At 44.2% G+C, this 10,239-nt stretch overlaps 1 long non-coding RNA gene across 1 annotated transcript; it reads left to right on the forward strand.

The window, feature by feature from the left end:
* The first annotated feature begins 5,181 nt into the window (after positions 1 to 5,181).
* Positions 5,182 to 9,950, forward strand: LOC306805877. The gene is made up of 3 exons (XR_013775319.1): positions 5,182 to 5,300; positions 9,156 to 9,311; positions 9,595 to 9,950. It is a non-coding gene; the product is annotated as an uncharacterized lncRNA (long non-coding RNA).
* Positions 9,951 to 10,239: the final 289 nt, after the last annotated feature.

Consider the following 10,239-nt stretch of genomic DNA (forward strand, 5'->3'; position numbering starts at 1 on the left):
CCCATAGCATTAATCTAAAAATCTGAAATCCTTTCTGCTATTTCTAATAAATGATGAAATCGGGGAAGATGAGTAGTTTTTTGAATCCTGGTATCTATTACAGAAAAGGTGGTCTTACTTCATCCCTGACAGGCATCTGCAGGGAGTTTGCCAGTTTGCCAATTCTTCTTGATAAGGGCCATTTGGGTCAGCTCCAGTGAAAATGTTAATTATTCTATTGAACTAAGTACAGGAAGGAAAAGATGGATGGGCTGGCTGGAGTAATGACCACTGCACTCGGGGAAGGTGCAGAGCCAAAGGCATTACAAGGAGTGCAAGGCTCAGAGTGGGAAGGAGATGAGAAGCAGGATGAGAAAGGTGAGGAGGGCCAGGTGTGGCAGGGGCTCTGTGTGTGCTTTGTACCCTCATTCTGAGAGGGAAGTGGGAGTCTGGCCCCACAAGAACATGCTCACCTTCTCCATCTTCCCACTTGTTCACTCCTTCAGTGTGCAGTGAACAAACAGCACAAAATACAGAAGCATCTAAGCTGGCAGTGTGCCCTGGTGGCCAAGGAGGTAAATGGAATCCCAGTGTGCATAAGGAAAAGCACTGCCAGCAGGTCCAGGGAGGTGATCCTGCCCCACTACACATCCCTGGAGTGCTGTGCCCAATTCTGGGCTCCTCAGAGTAAGAGAGACCTGGAGATCCTGGAGTGGGTTCAGTGAAGGGCAAAAAAGATGAACAAGGGATCTGAGCATCTCTCTCATGAGGAAAGGCTGAGGAAACTGTGCCTGCTCAGACTCAAGGAGAGATGACTAAAAGGGGGCATCAAGAATGTTTATCAGTACCTGAAGGGAGGGTGCCAGAGGATGGAGCCAGGCTCTTCTCAATGGTGTTGGGCAATAGGACAACAACAAAAAGTCTTTGAACTCCACTAACAAAGTGATAGATTATTTCTCAGAGTGGAAAACTTTTGCTGATAGCTTTTTATTGGCTAGTGGCTTAGTTTATCCTCATGAAACATTGAATGAGCACTCTTAATAACCATTCTGAGTGAAAGAACAGCTTGGGCAGTGAGGTGAAGTGCCTCCACCTGCTGTGTTAGCCCAGGCACAAAGAGCTCTTGGAATTGCCTTTATACACATAGAGCTTAGTGTCAAAAAAGGTGTTTTCATTTATCAGCTCCCTCACAGAGTTTGCAAAGTAACATTTTCTAGCTTTTCTGGTTCTTTGGTCTCAATTTAGAGCTATTCAGATGGGAAATGCACAGTGCCTTCCTGCGTACAAATATCTTGATACTTTTTACTTTTCAGTGAAGTTAAAGTTTTTATGTCAGGAAAATGGCTGTGGTTAGACATTGGCCAAGAGTGTTCCCAGTGCAGCCTATTGGTATTAATGGAAAACCTCCTATTTGACTACCAAGGTTTGGAAAAGAACCACAAAACCTGTGCTGAGTTTTCAGAAGTGGCTGAAAGCTAAACAGCTGTGCTGGGTTGAGTCTTCTTCAGTTTTAAATACTATAGAGGACATGGTTTCATTTTATCTTCCCCATATTTAGCATGCCTGAAATGATCCATTTGCATTGTACATTACAGAGAGCAGCCTGGACTGTTACTGCTGTTAAATGTCTTGTCAGTGCTGCTGGGGTTTTTTCATCTAAGGGATAGAATGGTTTTCAAATTTGAATGGAAAGGATTTAATTATTTCTACTCTTTCTTCCCAGCATTTTAAATATTAATACGATATCTGTATTTTGGCACACCTGAAAGAGCAGACTAGATTAGGCACAAAAGTTTAATCTCACAGAAGGTGGGTGAAGGATAGTCTTGTTTTCAGTCACTGCTCAAGTTCTTGGAAAGGATTTTCAGTATGACAGCATAATTGGTGTGTTGCAGATAATTGCTGATAATTCAGAGTCCTCTGATAACTTTCATCCGTGTCCAATACCCCATCAGCATAGATGATCTTCTGAGGCTAGCTAATCTCCTTCATTTTACTGACAGAATCTTTTCAAAATAAGTGTCTGCTGAAAATCTTTTCTTTCCTGTCAGGTTTGTAAGGTGGAAGCTGAGGACCTCAATGTTCTTAATGCAGTCCACAATGTGTTCATACTGCCTGAGGTTTAAACTTCTTTGCTGAATAGCAGTGAATAATTTAGTTTCAGCTGCAAAGTTACTGACAGCTGCAACAGTCCTTTTGCCTTTTCTAGTGCTGCATATAGCATCCAAATTAGCAATACAAGCACACTAGAAGAATGCTAATACATAGAATGCAGGGTGGATGAAAAGCACCCCGAAGTTAAAAAAGAGGTATGTGTCTAATGTACATGTGTCCCAAGCAAAGGGATGAAAGCAAAGTGTCACAACTACAGCTCCAGTTGAATGACTGCAGAGTCATTCCTCGGTACAGGATCCTCAAAGCACTTGTCAGATGCTTTGTCTTTTCCATATTCACATTTTCACTGAACTTCCAGGATGATACATTCATTTCCTACTTGAACTCTCTTCTCTTCTAACAGTACACTCTGACAGATAATAGGATTAGTTCCACAAAATGCAGAAAAAGCAATAGTTATACTTGTGTTGTTTTAGAAGTCCCTTATTTGGGATTTCTATGAATAGCATGTTTGCTGAAGCACAGTGATATGCTAAAAAAATTATTCAAAAAGTAATTTATTTTTCACACACTTGTCTGCCTGCCCAGAAAACCAATAATTTGTTTATTCAGTTAAATAAGATAGGACACTGACTTGCCAAGACACAGAAATGAGTTCTGAGAGCTGTCAATACATTCATGAATACAGATAGCATTTTACACTGACGTTGATTTAATTTTAACTGAGGGTTTATGCATCTTTCTGAAAGATTCTTTCCCTATGGTATTAATGGTGAGAACCATCAGAGCTGTAAACTCCAGGGTTCTTCCAGCTCTCTCATTTCATATGGATAACATCCATCGTGGGAAGAGCTGTATTTTATTGGAATGGCATAACTGAATTGAGACCCTAATAAATCATATCCATTGGCACATTCTCTGCAAACCTTTGGCAGTCTGATTCCTGAGTGAAGTTTAGGAACATGTTTATGAATGTACTCTCCACAGATGGAGTGGGAATTTCACACTGTGCCTTTCCTCTTTATGTAGGATGGACAGCTTTCTTCTTCTGGTTCACGGCTGACTTTTCCAGCGGGCTCACAGTTCTGCATCTCAATTTTGTCTCTCTCTGCAGTTGCTATAAATGCAGAATTGAATTTGCTGAATGCTGTTATGTGTCTTTTTCTGGTAAATCAAGACAACAAATCACTGAGTTCAGGGAACTTATGCCATTAGAAAAGCAGTGTGATATCAGAATTGGCTGTCTGTCTCATTGCAAGCAAAGCAATGCTCCAAATCAGACTAAGCTTTACCTATTTCACACTTCCAGGTTTCCTTCAGATGCACAATTTTTCCAGGGATAAAAGTTCAGTTATTTCAGCATTGCAAAGCCTTTCATCCCTCTGTCCTCATTGCAGCTAATGTAACTGCTTGTTGCAAATGATTGATTTTGCTCCTTTTTTTCCTTCATTAGTTTATCTTTTGTTAGATGCTCAGAGAATTCTGAACACCCATCTACCTGTGTATTTTCAGAAGTTGTTTATACGAAGCACTCTCCTATTTTGTAACCTTTATTAAACCCTAAGTTTATGAAAGCTTTCATGGAGTCTGAGCACATATGTATCACCTGACTATCCTTATTTACAACCTCACTGATTCCTAACTTAAGTAGCATTAGGTTGGAGGGCAATGGCCTCCTTCTATGAATGTTGTGATGATTTTTCCCCTATTCTTTGTATTTCTTCACATTCCTACTGATTTTATGTTTTAATATGCTGTCGTCTTCAGACACCAGAAGCAAGGTGTCTGCCCTGCAGCACCCTAGCTCTCTCTCCACATTTTTTGGACATCAGTCTAATATTTGCATCACGTTTCCTTCTGCTACCACTTGTCAGAGCAAAGTCACTACTTGGCACCAAATCCAGCACTGCAAAATTCACAGGAGGTGTTTTACGAAAGAGAACTACACTGGTAAATGGCTTTGCTTTCCAGAAAACCCAATCCTTCCCTTGCTTCTCAGACATCGGCGGGAGTTAAGCAATAAAGATCGAGTCAGATGCTCTGTTGACATGGCAAAACCACTGTAACAAATCCCATGAGTGGGTATTGGCGACAGCACACAAAACTAAAACCACAGCTAAATTAAACTAAGACGAGAGCAGAAGCTCTGTCCAACTTCTGCCTCTTCCCGTCCCTGCTGTAGGAATGCCCTCCGAGCCTGTCACTGTCTGTCACTCGCTGCCTTTGGCGCTGCGGAGGCCTGAGCGCAGCAGCGCGGAGCCCTCGGCCGGCTCTCGGTGCCTGCGACCCGCCGTGTCAGTGCCCGCTGGGGTGGCAGCGGCCCCTCCACGCTCCCTACCTGTCCATGGCCCCTCACGGTCCCTCACTGTCCCTCACTGCCCCTCCATGGCCCCTCACGGTCCCTCCATGGCCCCTCACGGTCCCTCACTGCCCCTCACAGTCCCTCCATAGCCCCTCACGGTCCCTCACTGCCCCTCACAGTCCCTCCATGGCCCCTCACGGTCCCTCCATAGCCCCTCACGGTCCCTCCACGGCCCCTTACGGCCCCTCCCCGCCCGGCCGCGCCGCCGGCTCAGCTCCGCCCTCTGGCGGCCGCGCCCCGCAGCGCCCGGGAGAGCGGCGGGCTCGGGGTTCTCGGGGGGCTCGGGGGGCTCGGGGGGTTCCGGGGGCTCGGGGGCTCGGGGGCTCGGGGGGCTCGGGGGGCTCGGGGTGCTCGGGGGGCTCGGGGGCTCCGGGGGGTTCAGGGGGCTCAGCCCCGAGAAAGGGCGGCAGGGGCACATCCCACCGGCCCCCCAAAAGCACATACGAGCTGCTGGAGCAAACCTGCGGCCCGAGCTGCCGCCGGGGTGCAGAGCCCTGGAGGAGCCCCGGGCGCAGCGCGGGATGCGCGGCGAGGCTGCTGGAGCCGCGCGCGGCTGGGCCCGGAGCAGCACCGGGCCGCCCGCCGGTCACAGCCACGGCCGCTCCCCGGAACCCAGAGGGAAATCACTGCCCCGAAGTACTTGAGATTTGCTCTTTTTCTCCTGTGAGGGAAGATAATGTAAACCAAAACAGATAGCAGATGTAGACAAAAACGATTTGTTTAGACTTATCATTACTGCATGACTCTATATTGCATGATTTTCTTTTTGAAACGTCCCTGAAGTGCAATACGAAGATGGGAAATGGTAATATTACCTTGCTGTATTTCTTCAACACATTTCTTGGTGAGTTATGCCAGGAAGCTTTGGAACCATTTGTTTAGAAGAAAAAAGCTTTAACAGCCTTGTTGATGATGGGTTTCAATATATTTTTCTTCTCTAAAGTATGTATTTGACACTGAGTTGTTTCATTTGTTCCAATCTCCAAGAGTACAATTCTTATTATTAATAATAACAATATTTCAATTTTTGTGTTTTTCTCTTGGGTGGGGAGCTGTACTTCCCCATGACAATCAAGATGTGGAAAAAAAAAAAAGAGTGCATCTTACCTTATAAAAGGAAAAGAACAGCATGCATTCAGCAATAATTTATTCCAGCAGCTGCTTATCAGTGACAACGTTGAAAAAAAAGAAATGTTCCTACTCCAGGAGCCCAAGGAGGATACTGGGATGATGCAGGGAAGGAAGGAGAGAAATGGGTGTGAATCCATCAGCACTGCTTAGCCTAAGGAAGGGCTGGAACATCCTAAATGATATTTCTGGCAAGCCAGGGGTCAGGAACAAAGATTTAATCTTGTTAAATCAGCACCTGTATTTCCTGTGAAGTGACACAGGATGCACACAGGGCTGATGCTCACAATTCTAGGTCTCAACACAGATCTTCTGGCCTTTGGTATTCCTGCCTGACCTTGCCAGACTTAATGTTTGAATAAACTCTCAGGCTGACTTTGCCCAAGTTTCACCAACCAAGTAAAGTCTGAGGTACCTCCAATGGTCTCAATGGAGTTCAGTGCTGTCTGGCAGTAGGTTCTGAAAAAAAAAAATACATAAAAAAATAAAAAAGGGTGTTAGTATGAAGGATTGGTAACATTGAGGATGGTGTTACATTACCTGTTTTGCAGTGTGTATACCACTCCATGCTCTGCTCTCCTCAGCTATCTTGCCAGGGAAGTGCTTCCACATCCCTGCTAAGGGTCAGCAACTGCAGGGAAGTGCTGGCTCTGCTGATGGCCAAGAGCAAAGGAGCTTCCCAGGACTGTTTGACCACAGTGCAATGCTAGAAAGTGCCCAGTTCAAGGTGCCCTTCAGGGAGAATTAGCAATCTCAGAACAAGCATGAGTTGTATGCACTTTTCTTGCCCTTCTAATGCTGCAGTCCCCAACCTTCTTGCACCCAGATCCTTTTATTCCCCTTTTATCTTGGAAAACAGATACATGGAAAAAGAGCATCTTCTTTTACAGATCCAGTCCAAACTTTTAATCTGGCTTCATCCCTTCCACAGCACTGGAGTTTCATGCACAAAATTCCATAATTCTTTAAGATTCCTCTAGCCCAAACTGTACTACTAGCTTCACCTAACTTGGACATGTAGGTACTTAGGATAATGTATTTGATTATACATTTAACCCAAAATCTTGGCTTCCCCTGCTTCTCTCATCTGACTTCACTTTTTCTGCATGCTTTTTACCTTCTGCAGGATCTTTGATGATTTCTTTTTGTGTCCCCTCAGCTGTTTGTGGGATGATCTTTCCTTTGTCCCTCTGAGATGTCCTTATCCACAAATGTGTGTCTTCTTTCCATGCAGATGACCTTCAAATCTCAATGACTTTCCCATCCATCAGGATGGGAATCTCATCCTGCAATATTTCCTGGGGGTATATTCTTATTTGTTGCCAACATGAGCTCAGCATGGTTAAAAGAAATGTTAATGTTTTCTCTGCACCAAGGTGGCAGCACTTTTCTTGGCTGCTTTTCACTCAGTCCTGCTTCCTACCTGTTGCTCTCCCTGCATCCTCATCTTTATGTCTTGCAGGGTGTGGGTGTGGGGATGTGTGTCCCTGTATAAAGTGTGTAAAATAAAACTTTCCCTACCTCCTTTTTAGCTAATATTTCTTGCCAATATCTTGCCTGTTATAGCATTCTTTGTTCTCAAAAATGTATTGTTGCTTCTTGGAGGGTTGCCAAGATCCTTTTCTTTGCATTGGGCTCTCATCAACATTCTGTGCATCTTTTCCAAATGTGCCCTCCTTGAAAGTGGCTCACACAGGCAGCTTTCTGCATTCTCAAGTCCCTTTTCATCCCTCATTTACCAGGTACAGACTGGTTCCTTGCTCCTGCTGGCCCACCATGCAGCCTTTACTTTCTCACTCACTACATTTTCAGATGCTGTTATGGCTGTACTAATCTTCAAGCCTGGCAGAAGTCTCCTGTAAATATATATCTGCAAGTGTCTCTTTCAAACAATTCCTTCTCCATAAGCACACATCCAGTGTGTTAGACAGTTCAGACATCCCTTCCAGCTGTGTCAGTTTTTGATGACTGCGTGTCATGATGAAACGCTGGGAATAAGTAAGGGATTTGTGAAGCTAAAAACACACTGAAGGAGTTGCCTAATTTAGAATTAACAAGCTATTTTCAAAGGCACAGTGGGAGCACTTCACATTGTATGGCCTGCATCTTTATTTGCACTGTAGGCTGTGCGTCAGCAAGGCTGCAGGGTGGAGGCAACTTGACAATGCTTCATTTCCATTTTTACATATGCAAGAAACCAGCACATTGTATCTACTCAGGAGACTTTTACATATTCAGTTCCTTCCCCAGTCCCTCTGACCTCCAGTCATGCAGGTATGAGTACAGATCTTTGCTCAAGAAAATAAAAAGTTTATGTAATTTACTCTCTGTAAAGCCCTGATATAAATCTGATCCCTGGAATGAAATGGGTTGGAAAATCACCTTTTTGTGAACAGTTTCTGTTAAATTTGGTGACTGAAAGGGAGTGGTGAACACAGAGCATGATTTGGGCATGCAGGGGTGACAGCAATAAAAATGAAGAATTTGCTTGAAGAGATTATAGACAGGATGCCTTACACTGCTTTGTCCCCTGTGGGAGGTGAAGAGTTTGCAGAAGGAGAATGCTTGGTAAATCAGCGGATGTTGTGCTCCACAAGCTCAGCAGTGAGTAATCCCTGGTTCACTGGTTCCTAGCCCCAGTAATCCAGTTATCAGGAAATAGCAGAACCCTGAGCACAGGGACTCCTCTCCTGACTCTTGGCTGTAGATGCAAGTTTATTCATCTCCTCTGAGCTGGGAAGAGGCTGATATGAAGGAAAGTCACACGAGCAACCATGACACCCCTGGCAAAGAGCTGTGCTCCAAGGAGATGATTCCCCATCACTCCCATTCCCTGCATGCTGCAGGTGCCTGGTGTGGGGGATGCTGCATGGGCTGCCCACCCTGGTGCAGCAGGCTGTTCCTGCTCTCAGAGGTGATGGCTGGTGGCAGCACCAGCATTCTCTGGCTTCCATCACCTGATCATTTCCCATGGAACATCACAGGGCCTCAGAATCACCTGTTGCATTAGATTTTCCAAAGCAATCTGTTTAGATATGTAGTACATATGATCAGTGTCTTTCAAAAGACCTCAACTGGCTGTTAGGGCTCTGAATATATTCCTGGAATTGTGATTGATCTGCAGCTGCAGATCTCCAAGCACCTTTGAAAAGTGTGTACTTTTGTCAATGCAGACTGCATTTGCTTGAAACTCTGGCTGCACTTCTGGGTGGTGAGCTCATAAGCAATCTGTAGGCCTAAATTTCATTACCTTTCATGTAGGTTTAAGTGCTTTAGAAAATTTTGCCCATCAAACTTTTACAAATCTCCCCATTGTGCACAGTTAAGGAGCAAAAGAAGGTTGTCTCTTTGCAGTTGTCATTTGGGTGTTGGACAAAGGTTGAGAGATGACAAAAAAAGAATCTAATGAAAGTATGTGTGGAATCTCTCATTGTCCAACCAAAAAACATTATAATGCAGGACCAGGCTCATGAGTCCTGCATTATTCTGCTCACAACTCTGCCAACAGCCTAAGTAACTTTGTCCCAGTCACTTTTTTTTTTTTTTTTTTTTTTTTTTAATATTCATGCAGGTTACTCCAGTGGTGATACAGGGGTAATGATGCTTACCTTCCACTGGAGAGAGGCTTGGGATCTTGAAATGAACACAGAAGTGGTGTGCTCATACAAATGCCCAGACATCTTGCCTGCTCAGGGAAGATAAACACTAGAGCAAAATGATTAAAAAGGTACACCATTTATTATAAACAAACCCTCTCAAATGCAATTTATGACAAGACAAAAACATGTCTGGGAAATATCCTCAGCATTTTTAAGTTACTTCTGAGGTACATCTGTAGGCCAGGCAATGATGAATAAAACCTGTGCCCTTAATCTTCCCTGAAACAGTCTATTTACATTTGACATAAATAATGAATATTTTTTTATAATCTAAATTGTTTCAAGCATTATAGGATCTGGTTTTGTTCAGTTTAAAGTTCGATTTTTTAATTTTTTTTTTTGTCTTTTCAGTTTCTCATTCTCTGCAGTCAGAATAATTTGTCCTAAACCTGAAGCCCAGATTTGTCAAAAGCAAAAACGAGAAAGCTGTAAATTTAGACTTGAAGTGCGTCCTGGAATAACTATCAGCCTTGCAAAGATAAAGGTGAAGTGCATCCTCCCAGAGATCATGGGAGCCCTTTCCTTCACTGATGGAGACATCTGGGATATGGTGATATGCCCCATCTCAAAAGAGTGATCAGCATCACTGCCTGCTGCCAGATCAGCAGGATTTCCAGCATTGCTTCTCATTTCTTCATTTGCTCACCCCACATAGTTTGCCATGTAAAGGGAAGAGAGGTTCCAGTGTAGAAGAGCTCAAATGATGAAGAGGGATGACTTGTTTTTTCTTAGAGGACTTTTGTCCAACTGATCACCTTTTTTTCCATCTGGAAAAATAAAGGCTTGTGATGAGAGCTAGAGATGTTATGTTTGTGAGCAGTGGGTTCACAAATCCCAGTGTAAAGAATTTGTTTGAATGGGAAGGGAGACAAGAGGTCCCCACCTCCTACTCAGGGTAGGTCACTGCCAGATACTGACCAGGCTGCTGGGCACAGGGGTCCAGCAGGATTACAACAAGTGGCTGCTCCCACTCCCAAAAATGTCCTCTCCCCTTTA

Source organism: Erithacus rubecula, assembly GCF_903797595.1.
Source record: "Erithacus rubecula genome assembly, chromosome: 1".
Lineage (NCBI taxonomy): Eukaryota > Metazoa > Chordata > Aves > Passeriformes > Muscicapidae > Erithacus > Erithacus rubecula.